General features: G+C 46.5%; 1 protein-coding gene across 2 annotated transcripts in view; it reads right to left on the bottom strand.

Moving 5' to 3' along the window:
• Positions 1-11,577, bottom strand: part of ikbkb (inhibitor of nuclear factor kappa B kinase subunit beta) — a 147,398-nt gene extending 135,821 nt beyond the window's left edge. The window contains exon 1 of one of the 2 annotated variants that reach the window (XM_069917548.1): positions 11,508-11,577. The gene's annotated coding sequence lies outside the window, so the exon portion shown is untranslated. Of the gene's footprint in view, positions 1-989; positions 1,067-11,507 lie in introns of those variants that run through there. The other variant, XM_069917549.1, reaches the window with a different exon arrangement.
• Positions 11,578-16,651: the final 5,074 nt, after the last annotated feature.

The raw sequence follows: 16,651 nt of genomic DNA, 5'->3' as shown, positions 1-16,651 counted from the left end.
GACAACACATGGCTGGCTGTCAATCAGTCGGCCTGAATGGATCAAGCCCCACACAGTCAGGTGTCAATCACCCTCCGGGATATAAGCCTGTGCTGGCCTCCCGAAGCCTCACTCAGAGTTACTGCAGCTACAGCCAGCCTAGCTCTGTGGAAGTCTTTGTGGATTAAGGCCTGTTGTACAGTGTTTACCTTGTGTATGTCTGATTCTGGCTAACAGCGCACCACAGGTTCACTATATTTAAGAGGCATATTGCCCTGTAAAACGGGGTTATCCGGGCAATTTACCCTGTTAGTGGCCCAGGGATCGGGCAATTTGAAAGGCCCTAACCAGGCAAGCCTGATCAAAATCGACCCAGGTCCCAGACCTACCTCGGAGATGGTCTGGGAGCCTGGGAAAACTTACTGGGCCATCTTCTCTACCGACTTGAAAGGACAAAATGATTTACCCGGTAAATCAGGTAATGTCAGCGCTTGAGTGCATGCATCACCGAGGCAGCATGTTGGTGGGAAATTCATTTTCAGAGGGGGAAGTGTGCAGTGCAGGTTAGTTTTTAAAACGTGGTCTCACTGTGTTTTTAGCTCAGTTTTTGTTGCTGAATTTTTATCTGCGCGATTTGACTTCTGGTGGGATTTCCGGTGAGTGCGTCATTCACCACGTCATCGCAGGGGTGGGGGGAATTCCCCCTTAAATTGCCAGGTTATCAACTTACCAGGTAAGTTAGCCTGCAGTTTGACAGAACTAGGAGGTGCCGACTACCTGGTGCCGACTACCTGGTCCTACGAGGGCTACCTGGGTGCTGCAGTTTCAAAAGGCCTTTGTCAGGCAGAGCAGAGAAGGAATGGGATCTCACGTGGGCTTAAGGTCCATGGGCAAAATGACCGGCATTAACATGATGAGCTGAATGGCCTGTTCCTGCTGTACAACCTGATGACGCCCAATTCCTGGCAATCCCAAGACCCAAGGGAAAGGAGATCACAGTGAACCCCTACCTCAGTACAGGAGGACCAAAAGGCGAGACGAGGGAAGGGCCCGTGATCTTCCCTGCCTGAATCTGCCGAGTGAACTTGCTGCTTCGCACCGCAACGTTCGTGCTACCTAAACCAGCCTGTGCTGCAAGGCTGGCAGCTCAGTAATCACCAGCCATACAGTCACATCGCTTGTTGCTCAGCAACACCCTTTGTATGTTCAGAGCGCTCTGAAGGTCCTTGGCAGGAACTGAACAGTGACAATGTGTGGGGGCTGAAATTTTAGGAATGTCAGTGATCGGTCTGGCCTCAATGTCCCTCTCTGCAGGATAACACAGCAGATGGCTGGCATTGTAATTGAATCAGGCAGTGAACCATCTCTGTGACATTTTGCGCCATGATTGATTTCTTTCTCTGCATATGTAGCAGTGAATCCGTTCACAGAGCAATTTCAATGATAAAAGCGAATTGAGTAACACTGTTCTATGTGACAAGACAAGGAGACAAAACTTACTCTCACTGCTGTCAGCATTTGGCACTGGTGTTCCTCCCTTGTCCTGGTACCAGTGCCCATTGGCATCTAGTGCTTTTACTCCTCTGCACCTGCCATTATTCCCCATGGCCTCCAGCACCAGTGGCTTTTACCAACCCGCTGGTGAGCCTTCTTCATCATGGCATCAACTTGGAGAGTGCAGGACAGATCCTCGGAGATGTTGACACCCAGGAATTTGAAGTTCTTGAAGAAAGTGTCTGAGGTGATTTGGTGGCTTGGAGGGAAGTAGTGAGGGTGTGCTGCATGGTCGGGGAAATAATCCTGCACACAATTGCTGGGAAAAGACAGTCAGAGTGATCGCCTTACTCTTCGGAGTTTAGAAGGACAAGAGAGAATCTTGTAGGTACCTGTAAGATTATTGTCACATAATAAAACAGAAAATGTGATATTTCACAAAATTTCCTTTCGGAACTTCCTAAGGAAGACAAAGATATGCTATCAGCAGAAATTGCTTGGCTCCCCTTACAGCCAGAGAAAGAGAAGCAAAAGAGAGGGTCACTAAATGTCCGTGGATTCGCCTCCTGTGCTCCCACAGCCTCCGCAGCCTCACAGACCTCAGTCCAAATCACCAGCAACTCAAACGATGCACATTTCTGACACGATCAGGAAGCCTCCAGCATCCTCTCGCATCCCAGTGCTGATACCTGGTACCCCTTCAGCCAGTCTCCAGCCAATCTCCAGCAGTCTGCCGCCTGGTGTGAGTCCCTTGACCACAGTCACCAGTGGCCTGCAGCCTACCTGGGCTCCTCTCCTTGAGTCACTAACAATCCACTACTCCCCATGTGCTCCTCAGCTTCAGAGTCCCTTGCTTGGTCCACAGACATGGGTCATCTCCTCTGCTTCTCCTTCTCAAACGAGGGGGTGGTCTTCCCGTTTTCCTGCACCAGTCCTCCATTCCCCAGAGTCTGTAACCCCTTGTGGCCACTGCCGATTGTAGGTGCCGCCATCTTGGGCCCAGATTTTAATATCAGCTCCTTTAACAGGCCATTTAAAGCCTGTGCAGAGTCAACAGCCGTCGGACCGGGCGGTTGGACCCTGCGGGGAGTGCTAAGACTTCGCTCCTTACTCTCCATGGGTCTGCACCAGCAGAGCGCTGCCGGTACAGCAGCTCCAGCAGTGCCGCCATTGTTGTTTTAAAGGAATAGATAGGATAGAAGTAGGGAGATAATTTCCACCAGCAGGTGAGACTAGAACAGGGGACATATTGGGAGTTAAGACAGAGATCGGGGGAACTGCCTCTTCCAGAGAGGAGTGAGCACAGGTTGTCTCATTGAATATATTGAAGACACAGGTTTTTTTAAGAATATCTTAAGGGTTATGGGGAACGGGCTGGTCAGTGGAGCTGAGAATGCGGCCAGATCAGCTGAGATCTCATGCTCGACGGGCCGAGTGGCCAACTCCTGATCCTGATGTTCATTTTTCCAGATGAGATGTTCACTCAATCTCTTCTCACATTAAGAGATATCACGGCCCTCTTTTGATGAAGACTTAACTTCTATGTCTGAACCTACATTTACGCATCAGATCTGCAAGTCATCATGGGAGCACCTCACTGACCACTGGATCATCCTGGGGTTACGAAAGGCACTATAAAAAGGCAGTCCATTTCTGACACAGGAACATTCCATCAGGAAGACGGGCCAGATGTTGGGAATGACTCAGCAGTTGAGAAGCATGATTTGGATGGTTCTGCATTCAGTGCAGGCTGAAAGCAATCAATTACCAAATGGGAGAGCTCAACATGTGGTGATAACTCTGAAGTACATGGAATGTTCTGGACACAGAGATGAATATCATCCCATTCTGTGGCTGGTGTTTAAGAGTGATTCAGAGAATTGTAACATAAATAACATTTGTAAGTTGAAACCATCAGCTGGGATGGTTACAATTCAGGGATGTGAGCAGCAGTGCCAGATTTTGGCATATGTTTAGGGCCTCACAATCCACAGGGGCCTCAAAATTATATCAATGTATGCTTAAACTATTTTAAAAAGTATTGTTTTCAGGCTACATCTGTGATAGTGACAAAGCCAACCAAATGATAAATATGTAATCAGTAAATGCATTCAGTTGAAAATACTTTGTATTTTAATTTTGTAACAAAGGAGGCACTGTTGGTGTAGAGGTTAGTGCAACGCCTTTACAGCACCAGCGATCGGGACCGGATCCGGGTTTGAATCCCACGCTGTCTGTGTGGGTTCTCCCTGTGTCTGCGTGGGTTTTCGCCGGGGGCTCCGGTTTCCTCCCACCATTTGAAAAGTACCAGGGGTTGTAGATTAATGGGGTGTAAATTGGATAGTGCAGACTTGGCCTGTTACAACGTTGTATGTCTAAATTCTTTGAAGAATTTAAACGAGGGGCCTTCAAACTTGATTAGCTTGGGACCTTACCAAGTCTAAATCTGGCACTGGTGAGCAGTCAGCAAACAAGGAGGCATTTCCATCCCCAGGAGTCTTGGCTCCATACAGACACGAACACAGTCAACTGTTCACATTCCCCCGCAGAGTCCGTACCACTGCCTCAGAGCCGCAGTGATCTTGATGGCACGAGGAGCAGGCGTGAAGAGTATGACAAGGCGTGCGTTAAAAATGTGATGCATTAAGTGATAATTTTAGATTTTTAACCCAGCTCAGCCATCAAGTGTTATACTGTCTTTGGGAATAGTTGTGGGGATGGGGGTAAATCACAGGAATGCCATCTCCCTGGTGAAGTAGAGTTTCCAGACGAAAATGGAAACAATGATGGATCCCTGATAGGTGTGGCCAATGACTACCTGCCTTGTCACACTCACATCCATCATCATGAAGTGCTCGAGAGACTTGTCATGGAGTACATCAAGCTCCTTCTGGCCCACCACTGGCCCCCCCCCCCCCTGCTGTTCGCATAGGGACCCAACCGCTCTACGGACGATCCCCTCGCCACTGCCCTCCATCCAGCCCTCACCCACCTGGAAAAAGGACTTGTATGTTCGAATGCTGTTTGTTGACTTTGATTTGGCATTCAAGTTGGGCCTGCTGGGTCTAAACACCTCCCTCTGCAAATAGATCCTTGACTTGCTGTGGGGAAGACCTCAGGCAGTCTGGATTGGTAACGGCACTTCCAAGTCCATTCCACTGAGCACGGGGGCCCCCCAGGGCTACATGCTTAGGCTGCTGCTGAACCATGACTGTGAATTAAACACAGCTTGAACCACCTCATCAAGTTCACTGACGACATGACCGTGATGGGCCTGATCAATAAGAATAAGGAGTGAGTGTACAGCGATGAGGTGCAGTCGCTAACAGACTGGTACAGAGCCAACAACCTGTATCCAAACGTTAATAAAACAAAAGAGATGGTTGTCGACTTCAGGAGGGCTCGGGGGGACCACACTCTGCAGACCATTGACGGCTCCACCGTTGAGGTCGTCAAGAGTATCAAGTTCCTCGGAGTGCACTTAGCAGAGAATCTCACCTGGTCCCTTAACACCAGCTCCATAGCCAAGAAAGCCCAGCAGCACCTCGACTTCCTGCAAAGGCTGAGGAAAGTCCATCTCCCACCCTCCATCCTCATCACATTCTACAGAGGATGTATTGAGAGCATCCTGAGCAACTGCATCACCACCTGGTTTGGAAGATATACCTCCTCGGTCCGCAAGACCCTGTAGAAGGTAGTGAAGTCAGCGGAAAAGATCACTGGGGCTCTCTTCCTACCATGACAGACATCAACAACAATCAATCCAGGCGAAAGGCGATAAACATTGTGAAGGGCCCCACACACCCTTCACATAAACTGTTCTCCCATCTGGTAGGAGGGACCGTAGTACTTGGGCCCTAATGCCCAGATTGGGCAATAGCTTTCTCCCCCAAGCCATCAGGCTCCTGAATTCCCAGAACATTTGTGGATAGTGAACCGGGGAATTTTTACTGTATACGTCTTAATATTTTAATGCGTTTAACTTCTATTCTAACATATTTATGCAAATATGCTCCATGGTCCTGGAGAAATTCTATCTCGTCTTTATTGTGCGAGCATGATGTGAACAATAAGTGAAGGTGACAACTAAATGACACAACCTGCTACTAAATCACATCCAGAGCAGTAGGAGACGGCAAAGCATCACTCCCAGATGAGCTCCAGATTCAACCACAAGAACAAGGAAGAACTACCACTGCGCGCACTCATGTCCCTTCATGATCCTATCCTCTTCGTTTCTGAAAATGACGTGCGGGCTGCCTTCAGGAGAGTGAATCCAAGGAAAGCATCCAGTCCGGGCGGAGCAGCTGGCTGAGTATTAAAGACGAGAGCTGACCAACTTGGCCAATGCATTCACAGATATCTTCAACATCTGACTCTGGCAGGGCGTGGTACCCACCTGTTTCAAACAGGTATCATTCATACCAGTGCCCAGGAAAAGTGTAGTAATCTGCCTAAACCAGTGGCACTCACATGAAGTGCTTTGAAAAGCTGGTGTTGAAGCAAATCATCTATCTGAGTGGCGACATGGATCGGTTCCAGTTCGCCAACTGTACCAACAAGTTTACAGTCAATGCCATCTCACTGGTTCTACACAAAGACCTGGAATACCTGGACAGCAAAGATGCACACATGTATGTCAGGATGCTCTTTATCAGCTACAGTTCAAGATTTAATACTATCATGCGCCTCAAAATTGATCAAAATACTCCAAGACCTGGGACTCAACTCTCCACTGTGCAATCGGATCCTGGATTTCCTCAGCTCCAGACCACAATCAGTGAGGATTGGTAAGAACATCTCCTCCACACACTCGAGCAGTACCAGTACACCACAGGGCTGCATTCTTAGCCCCCATTCTACTCACAATACCCTTAGGACTGTGTGGCTCAGAACGACAATACCTCTACAAGTAGGTAGTGGGCTGTATAAAAAGGGGTGATGGGTCAGCAGACAGGAGGGAGATTGAAAACTTGGCTGAATGATGCACCAAAAACAACCTCTCACTCAATGTCACCAAAACTAAGGAGTTGATTGTTGACTTCAGGAAGGGAAAACCAGAGGTTTACGATCCAGTGATCATTGGGAGAGGGTGAGCAAATTTAAGTTCTTGGGAGTCACTATCTCGGAGGATCTTTCCTGAACACGACATACCAATGGCATCATGAAGAAAGCACGTCAGCATCAGGAATTTGCGGAGGTTTGATGTGACATTGGAAACCCTGGCAAATCTCTACAGAAATGTGGTGGGAAAGGTGCAGACTGGCTGCATCATGGTCTTATATGGGGACACTAATACCCCTGAGTGAAAAGCCCTCCAAAAGGTAATGGGTACAACCTAGGACATCACAAGTAAAATCCTCCCCACAGTTGACTACATCCTCAGGGAAAGCAGTCGTCGGAGAGCAGCAGAAATCATCAAAGACCCACACCACCCAGCATATGCCTGCTCTCACTGCTGCCATCAGGAAAGAGGTATTGGTGCCACAAGACTTGCACCACCAGGTTCAGGAACAGCTGCTCCCCCTCCACCATCAAACTCCTCAACGACAAACTCAATCAGGGGCTCATTTAAGGACTCTTACTTGTGCACTTTTTGATTTTTTTGCAGTTTCTTTACAGTTCTTTATTTGTTTACTTATGTATGTTGAGTGCAGTTATTTTTGCACTGCCAATAAGTGGAAATTCTGCCGTGCCTGCAGGAAAAAGAATCTCAGGTTTGTATGTGATGTCTGACAATAAATCTGAAATTTGAATGGTGGGAAAGAAGAGGCAGATGACTGCGCCTAGGGAGAAGATTGGGTGAATTTCCTGTTGAGGAGTGGAAAGGGGATGGAACAGGTATTGCTGTGAGGATAGGTATCATGTGAAGATAATCGATGATTAATGTTAGAGAAAGGGCATGGAATAAATAGTGACTTAACTCTATTGATCAGAAATAATTAAACATGGGATTGCTGGAGTGATGTCCAGATGTGAGAACGTTAGGGATGTGGTCATTGTGGGAGGCGCCGCCTATCCTTCGTGGAAAAGATTTTCCAGGCAAACACTTTGGACCACAAATCCATCGAGCAATGGTCAGCATGGAATGTCCTGCAGACACTGAGAGACGAGGACTCGAGGACCCGGAGGGGTGGTTCCCTGAGCAGACTGTTCAGGTAATCTGGCAGAATGCCTCATCGTCAGGGCTCACCAATAGGACTCGGCCTGACTGGTGGTGAGAGGAGCCCTCCCAGTCAGATCCTTCCTGTGAAGATGGCCGGCTAGTCCATACATCAGTATGCAGGCCCTTCAGCCACACCAGGTCCAGACAAACCAGCAAGCTCCTGCTTATAGTCACACCCCATTATATTCTTCCACATTCACCATCAACACCCCTGATCAGCCACTCACCAGGGGCAATTTTCAGCTGCCAATTAACCCGACTAATCGTGTGCTGGGTTGGGGAAGCGGGAAGAAACTGGAGCACACACAGGGAAACAGGGAGTCACGGGGAGAACATACAAACTCCACACAGACAGCACTAGAGGGTGGGATAGAATCTGGGTCTCTGGGGCTGTCCAGTAGCAGAACTATCCACTGCACCACTGTTATTCACAGTGAATGCAACATTAATCTCCAAAAAAATATTTGGGCATACATATTAATGAAGGGATCAATATAAATCACTGCAATACACAGGAAGCTAAATGATAGGGAATTAATAGGAAGGTACAATGTAGGTCATCATAAAATTGTGGGCCGAATGGACTTGGCCCCATTGCTGCGTAATGTCCCAGTCAGCTGAACTTTGCCACACCATCTATCCTTTGTGGAATAGTTTTTCTAGACAAACACCTTTGGACACAAATCCATCAAGCAATGGTCAGCACAAACGTCCTGTGGACACTGAGAGATAAGGACTTGATGGACTGGACTAGTGGAATGCCTCATCATCAGTGCTAAGGAACAAGCACCAGGTCTTGGCTTGGCTGGTAGTGAGAGAATCCCTCCCAGTCAGATCCTTCCTGAACAACACATATTTTTCCCGAAATGACTGAAGTGGAGTGGAGACAGATGCTATAAAAGTTAAAATCTTGTATTTTTTAAATTTCTTAGTTAATTCTGTGCCTGTCTCTTAAGAGAATTATTGTTTGTAGCATTGCCATAGTGACTACTACATAATATGTCATAATATCTGCTCAGACTAACGATTTGCTCATTACTATTCAGGATGTGCAGAAAGCGTGAGAACGAGGAAATTTTCTTTGAATTTTTCTGTGTTTCTCTTTAAATTTGTTTGTCTATATCATTATGAATCTCTTTAAAGTTTGAGTTTCTTTATATCTTTATCATTATATAGCAAATGCTTTATTCATCGTTATGAAAGTCTTAATGCAAAATGTTTATCTATTTTATCAATTAATTATAGCAACATAAAGCGGCCGTCACAGAGTTGTATTTATTGGATTAAAGAGATTACAATTTAGAATATTGCAGTTCATGCTTTTGAAAGATGATACTTTGAAATTAGGATATATTAGAATAAGGAAAGTGTCGTCTGTATTTGCCCACCTCTTTGTAGAATGCAGATTCGTTAGGAGTGTGTGGAGAAGGATGTAAGGGTTCATCCCCAACAGCAGCATGACAGATGACTCGGTTGTTCCTGGGGACGTACAGAGTCAGATACCCAGAAATGCTGGAAGACCATCACTGAAGACACCCTTTGGTCTGTCTGAAACCTGTTGGTCTCTCAGCGCATGGAGATGTCAGTGGTGGAACACTGCTGACTGGCACATTCCAGGCTGCAAGAGTACGTCCCGAGGGTCACAATGAGGCTTGGTGCAGCCAATGCGAGGAGGCTGTGGAGAAGGACCACAGTCTAGAGTCCTCCCATGAGATTTCAGATTTACTGTCAGAGTACATACATGACATCACATACAACCCTGAGATTCTTTTACCTGTGAGTCAGGCAGAATTACCACTTCTTGGTAGTGCAAAAAATTGTACTCAACGAACACGTAAACAAATAAAGGAATGTAAACAAACTGACTGTGCAATAAATAAAATCAATATTCAGTATAAAAATCAATAAAGTTCAAAAGTAAGAGTCCTTAAATGTGTCCCCGATTGAGTTTGTTTTTGATGAGTCTGATGTTGGAGAGATAACATTACTAGATATTGAGGGGCAGAGACAGAGTGGAAGCCTCTCAAACAACAGAGGGGGAGAGGAATGTCAAGGTGCCACAGTTGTGGCAATGGTGTAAATAGAAATTAATGTAACAATGTACAATGATGGAAATGTGTAGATACGGCAGTAAGGGTGCAAAGGGATTGTGAATAAAGTCTATTTTTGGGTAAAAGAAAATTTTGTGCTATGTTTCTATGGAAGATGGGAACACAGGCCAGAGAAGAGTTAGGTTGCAAAAGGTCGGCGTCAGCAATTGGGACCAGGGTTCAAATCCCTCGGTGTCTGCAATGAGTTTGTACGTTCTCCCCATGTCTACGTGGGTTTACCCCGGGGGCTGTGGTTTCCTCCCACCGTTTGAAACATACCAGATGTTGTAGGTTAATTGGGAAGCACGGATTCGTGGGCCGAAATGGCCTGCTATCGAGCTATATTTCTATTTTTTTAATTAATTTTAAACTAGAGAGGTAAGGATTGAATCAGTTGACAGAATGTCAAGCCTGGTTCACACCTTCTCAGGATTCTTTTTTGTAAAGTTTTATCAGTTTTTCTAAAGTTTTATGCAGGAATTTAAAAGCTGCCCAAACATGGTACCTCAAAAAGAGAGACAGATTTCCAGTTCTAAGACATCCTGGGTGACCAGAATGATGGAAGACTGGAGATTGTCCTGATAAACAGGATCAAACCAAATATGGCCAAGATATTGATGAGAAATGCATGAAGAAGGACTTTCTGAGTCCTGCAGGATGGGCGTTGAGCTCCTATGGGGTTAATGTGTTGTTCTTCTTCTTTTCTAATTTGTTATTTGTCCAGTCAGTGCTCTCTTTTTTTATGTTAAATAAGCATTTTTGCCTTTTCATGTAAGTTGTTTCTTTATTTAAATGTTTTTTTTTTGTTATTTTGTGTTGTGGGGGGAATAAAACCATAATCAATTGAAAAAATGTAAATGTTCTTGATGAATGTCACCACAGTACTGTGAATTATTGGAATCATAAAATATTCATCAAAAAGGGAGAGATTTTCTGGGGTGAGCTCAGTCTAACAATAACTTGACACTATAATTTGTTCCAAGAAGAAACAAACTCTAAGTCAACACACCTTCCCACAATTTATTGTGCAACACAGGACTGTGCTGGGGAAATTCAGTATCTGGAGGAAATAAATAATAACCTACGTTTCGGGCCTGAGCCCTTTGTCAATGAATTCGAATTTATTGTCATGAACATATCACGAAATTTGTTGTTTTGTGGCAGCATCACAGGTCCAAATATTTCTATAAATTACATTTCAAAATAAACAAATAGTGCAAAAAAAAGGAGGAAGTGAGATAATGCCTGAGGTTCATTGTCCATTCAGGAGTCGAATGGCGGCGGGGAAGTGCTGCTGAGTGGACACCTTCAGGCTCCTGCACCTCCTTCCTGATGGTAGCAGAGTGAAGAGTGTTTAAATTCTACTGTAAAAACACAATAATCACGTCAACATGATGGAGTGATTAAACAGGTTTAATTATCAAAAACTTGGTCATTACTGATACATGACTTAACCAGATTCCAGGTACAGGAGCAAGTGGAGGCAAGTCCAGGCACGCCAGCCTTTATTGGGAAAGGGCGTCTTTCACTGAGTGGTGTGGCATCAGGCCTCAGCAGGGCCTGGAATGAGCTAGGATGGTTCCACAGCTGATCAGGTAGAAGAACACCCAGTGGAGTAGCTATGGACCTGCCCACTGGAGCCCAGAACAAACTGGTATGTTCGCAACAGAGTGGATTGGAGAGGGACATGACAGGAAAAAGAGGTCCTGGGATTGATGGAACTAAATGCTGGCCATGGAATATCACTCTTAACCTGCACATTTCATGCATGCACTCACCATGAATTGCTTGAAGTAGACTGCATTATTTGGAAGTCTTGTCTCAAGAAGTCCAAGTGCTCTGTTTATGCTGGAATTGCAAAACGAGAGAGTTACAATAAATATGATTGGTTGATCTTTCCTTGGAGAGAGATAAACAAAGAAATTCTGCTGAATGCTCAGGGTCAATCATATAACCATATAACCGTTTACAGCGCAGAAACAGGCCATGTCAGCCCTTCGAGGCTGCGCCGGTTCACTTGAACAACTCCACTAGTTCCCCCATCCCGCTCTCTGCCCATAACCCTCCAACCCCCTCACATCCATATACACATCCAACCTTCTCTTAAATGACAGAAGGGACCCTTCTGCAACTATCTCTTCTGGAAGATCATTTCCATTCTGCCACCACTCTGAATGAAAAAGCATCCTCTAACATTTAACTTGTGTCCTCTTGTTCCAACCTCCCCTGCCCTCAGGGGAAAGAGTCTATTTACATCTAGTCTGTCTATTCCCTTCATAATTTTAAATACCTCTATCAAATTCCCTCTCAACTGTCTATGTTCCAATGAATAAAATCCCAGTCTCCTTAATCTTTCTCCGTACTCTAGGTGCTGTAAGCCAGGCAACATCTTTGTAAATCTTCTCTGCACCCTCTCCACCATCCTTTCTATCATTTGGAGACCAGAACTGAACACAATACTCCAAACCTGGCCTCATCAAGACCTTAAAGAGCCGCAGCATCAGCTGGGGCAGACACAATTTACATCTCCGGAGCATCAGTTACCACAAATGACTGAAAAAGCACTGCTGCAAGTTTGAATGTTTACCTATCTAGCCTTTCTTTCTTTCTCTCATGGCAGATTATCTAAAGTCAGTGTGTTTGACACACTGGTGTAACTGCACCAAGCAGGGGTTTCATGGGCAACTATAAACCACCATCAACTAATGGGAAGGGGAGAGAGAGGCCGCAACCATGAAGTGGGATCAGATTGAATGGGAAAGTTATGGGAATGGGTTTAATTAAGGGTAGCAGCAGGAGACCTGGGCTTGATGGCAGAAAGAATGATTTTTGTTGGGAGCATCTTTGGACGAGAGGGTCAGGTCAGGAGAGGAATGGGGTGGAGCTGAGAGGATGGGGTCCAAGGGGAAGGTTAGCTCGTGTCCACAGGAGGCGCAGGTTACTGAACGACACTGCGCAGGCACGAGGTACGAGCACTGAACGGCACTGCCCAGGCGCGGCTAGTAGAGCGGGTCGTTGAACGGTGCAGCGACTGGTGTTGCCAGATGTCCAACATTTTTACAACACAACCCACAAAACAGAAATGTCAAGATTCAGTTAATACTGAGGGTGAGGGAGGGTGTGTGATGCTGGCTGAGAGGGTGGGTGAGGTGGTGTTGGCCAGGATGGTGCTACTGGGGGGTGGGAGTCATTGGCCAGGGGGTGATGTTGGCTGGGGGGGGGGGGAGTGGGTGTCACTGGCTAGGGAGTGATGTTGGCTGGGGGGAGTGGGTGTCACTGGCCAGGGGGTGATGCTGGCTGGAAAGGTGGGTGGGGTGATGTCTACTGGGGTAGTGGTGCTGGCAGGGGGGTCAGGTGGGATGATGCTGTCTGGGGGGGTGGTGGGTGAGGTGGTGCCAACCGGGAGGTGGGGGGGTGGAAGACACCCAAAATTTCTCACAGCTGATGTCCAAAGCTCGCACAATTGGGTGTGAAATCTGCCTGACTGGCAACAGTGGCTGCGACACCGCCCCCCACCCCCCCCCCCCCCAACGGCCTACGCTGGGTCAATGTTGCATTCGGAGCAGGAAGCATAGTGAGAGGGTAGACGAGTGTTATGGCTCAATGGGCTTTGGCAGAATCGAGGAGGTTTATAGTGTTAATATGGGGATTGGGAGTATGAGGGTGAGGCCGATGTTCTGTGCTGGGTATCAGATGTGGGAGGTCCTGGAATCTCCCGGACGGCCATAACTGCACCCAGTGTGTCGAGCTGTAGCTCCTAAGGGACCACTTTGGAACTGGAGTTGCAGCTCGATGACCTTCGTCAGGCCAGGGATAAGTTATAAGCAGGTGGTCAAGGGAATCAGACAAGTGGTCACAGGAGGGGGAAGAGTAAGAGACAGATACTAAAGAGTACCCCTGTGGCTGTGCCCCTTGATGACGAGAGGCATTGATCGTATAGATCGGGGGTGAGCAACCTTTGTCCCACGATCCATATATACCCTGCCCGCAACCCAATGCAAAAGTACTATGTGCACCCGGCTTGCTGCTACAAGTACAGGCAGTCTCCAGGTTACAAAAAGTTTTTGTTACCTAGGTCTGTCCATACGCCGAATTTGCACATAATTTAAATACGTATGTATATTTAGTGATTGTGAGGTTGTGGTAGTGTGAGCCTCTTTGTCACGATGAAAGCCCTGTCCGCAGCCTCTGACCATGATAAAGACTTTTCTTTGGTGGCCATGGTGCGCGCAGCTCCGGGGATGAAACAATGGTAAAAGTTCACCATCCCCGTGAATTCTTGGAAGCCTTTCAGGGTGGAGGGTTTGAGGAATCGTTGAACAGCCGCTACCTTCTCTGGCACTGGTGCAGCCCCAGCTGCAAAATGGTGTGCCCCATGAACTAGAGGGACTCCTTGCCAAACTAGCATTTGGCTGTGTTGACCGTGAGGCCGAAGTCCGCCAGCTGGGCAAAGAGTGTGTGGAGATGGGCTTTGTGTTCAAGGTCTTTTCCAACCGCATCGATGAGGCACTGGAATGTTTGGGCCGCATTCTTTAGACCAAAGGGTATACACAGGATCAAAGAGACTGTCTTACCCATGTCGTCTGGATGCACCATTATCTGATGGTATCCCCACACGAGGTCCACTTTGGAGAAGATCCATGTGCCATGGAGGTTGGCAGAGAAGTCCTGTATGTGGGGCACCAGGTACCTGTCGGGGGTTGTTGCATCATTCAACTGATGGTATTCCCCGCACAGTCTTCAGCCCCTAGATGATTTTGGGACCATATGGAGTGGCAATGCCCAGGCGCTGTCCGAGTGCCAGACGATTCCCAGTTCCTGGAACCTGGAGAACTCTTCCTTTGCCTGCTGGAGCTTCCTGGGTGGCAGCTGTCTGGGTCTAGCATGCAGTGGGGGGCCCCTGTGTGGTGATATGGTGGAAGACCCCATGCTGGGGCAGGGCGGCGTTGAACTGTGGCTCTAAGATGGCAGGGAATTTGTGGAGAATCTCATCGAACTCGTCCCTGGCGGTGGCTACAGTGGCAATTTCGGGCCTGCGGGCTTCTCCTGTGTCCAGTCAGATGGAATGGAACATTCGGGCATTGACCAGCCTTTTGTCCTTCATGTCGACCAGTAGGCCATGAGCTCTGAGGAGGTCGGCCCCTAACAGCGCAGTGCCCACAGAGGCTAGGATGAACCTCCAGTGGAACTTCTTCCCGATTTGGATCTGTGCTCTGCAGGTGCCATAGGTCCTGATGATGGAGCTGTTGGCCACCTGGAGAGTTGGACCTTAAGATGGGGTGAGAGTCTCTAATGCTGTGAGGGGAAGGACGCTGAGCTCAGTCCCTGTATCTACCAGGAATCGGCAGCCGGTGGATCTCCTTCACATGAAGGAGTGAAGGAGGCTGTTTGTGTGGCCAACCTTTGCAGCCATCAATGGCACAGGTCTGGCAGCACTTACAAGCTTGCTCTCCCCAGCGCTGGTGGTAGAAACACCAGGTCGACTGGCCCTCCTCTCGCTTGGTCTTGGGAGAGACTTGCAGTCGGCTGGCTCCTGGTTGAAGGCTGCCTCTTCTCCCTCTTTGTGTGCCAGAGGGCATCTGCACGGGCTACTGCTCTCCTCGGGTTTGAGAAGTCTTCATCTGTTTTTTTTTAAATAATTTTTTATTTTTCACACTATGAACCATATCAACCAAAATATGTACAAATGTTTCTCATTAAATTTACATGGTGGTCTTTTCTCCCCTTTTTTTCCCCTTTCCCTCCCTCCCCTCTACCCACCCTCCCTCCAAAACCCATAAATATTCAACATATACAATACAATATAACCATAAAACAATATTTTCACACAAAGGAAAATAAACAAGAAAAATGCATCATCTATTTATTACACACTGAATCTAGTAGTTTTGTCTTCTTCTCAATTTAGGTGGTGGAGGACCTAGGCAAATTCTCTCTGATATGTTCCATGTACGGTTCCCAAATTTGCTCAAACATTGTGACTTTAATTTTTTAATTATATGTTATTTTTTCCAATGGAATACTTTTATTCATTTTCATTTCCTGCATTGATTTAACCATAAATTTGACTACTTTATTCTTTTTATTTGTCTTATGTCCAGTTTTATCCAACATTGGGTCCAAATTAAGGTTAAAATCCCCTCCTATCAATATATTTCCTTGTGCGTCTGCTATCTTAAAAAACAATCCTTCATAAACTTTTGATCCTCCTCTTTAAGCGGAGCAATTTCCAAAATTCTAAGTATATCTGACACTTTATCATTGCATACCTCCCTGCCAGATCTATTATTTCCTCCTCTATTTTGATTGGTACATTTTTGTTAACTAGTATGGCTACACCTCTAGCTTTTGAATTATATTATGCTGCCGTTACGTGTCCTACCCAGTCTCTCTTTAGTTTGTTATGTTCCACTTCAGTTAGATGTGTTTCCTGCACAAATGCTATATCTATTTTTTCCTTCTTTAATAAATTTAGTAGCCTCTTCCTTTTAATTTGGTTGTGTATTCCATTAATGTTTATAGTCATATAGTTCAACATGGCTATCTTATATCTTGCATACACCTCTTTTCCACCTCTTCGCCACCTCCATCTCCCTTTTCCCCATTTCCATCTCTTAGTTTTCTCTTTTTACACTTAATGTACAACAACACATTTAAGACATAAAGTACCCCCGCAGTTCCCACTTCCACTGATACCTTAACCCCAAAAGTTCCCCACTCTCTGAGTTGCCCCATATCCCTTGCTGGGCAATCTCAACTCCCCTTTTCATTTGAATTGCGATCTTGTTCACAGCATCAACTGATTTTGTAGTGACGGTTATTCCCCCTCTACCCAGCCCTCTCCAGAAAACACTTTTTTTTAAACACATATAACAAAACTCTCTCTCTTCTTCCCCCCCTTACTCCCTTCCTTCCCTTTTCC

This window comes from Narcine bancroftii, chromosome 2, assembly GCF_036971445.1.
Source record: "Narcine bancroftii isolate sNarBan1 chromosome 2, sNarBan1.hap1, whole genome shotgun sequence".
Classification (NCBI taxonomy): domain Eukaryota; kingdom Metazoa; phylum Chordata; class Chondrichthyes; order Torpediniformes; family Narcinidae; genus Narcine; species Narcine bancroftii.
The sequence above is the reverse complement of the archived record's forward strand: the minus strand, read 5'-3'. Positions and strand labels throughout refer to the sequence as shown.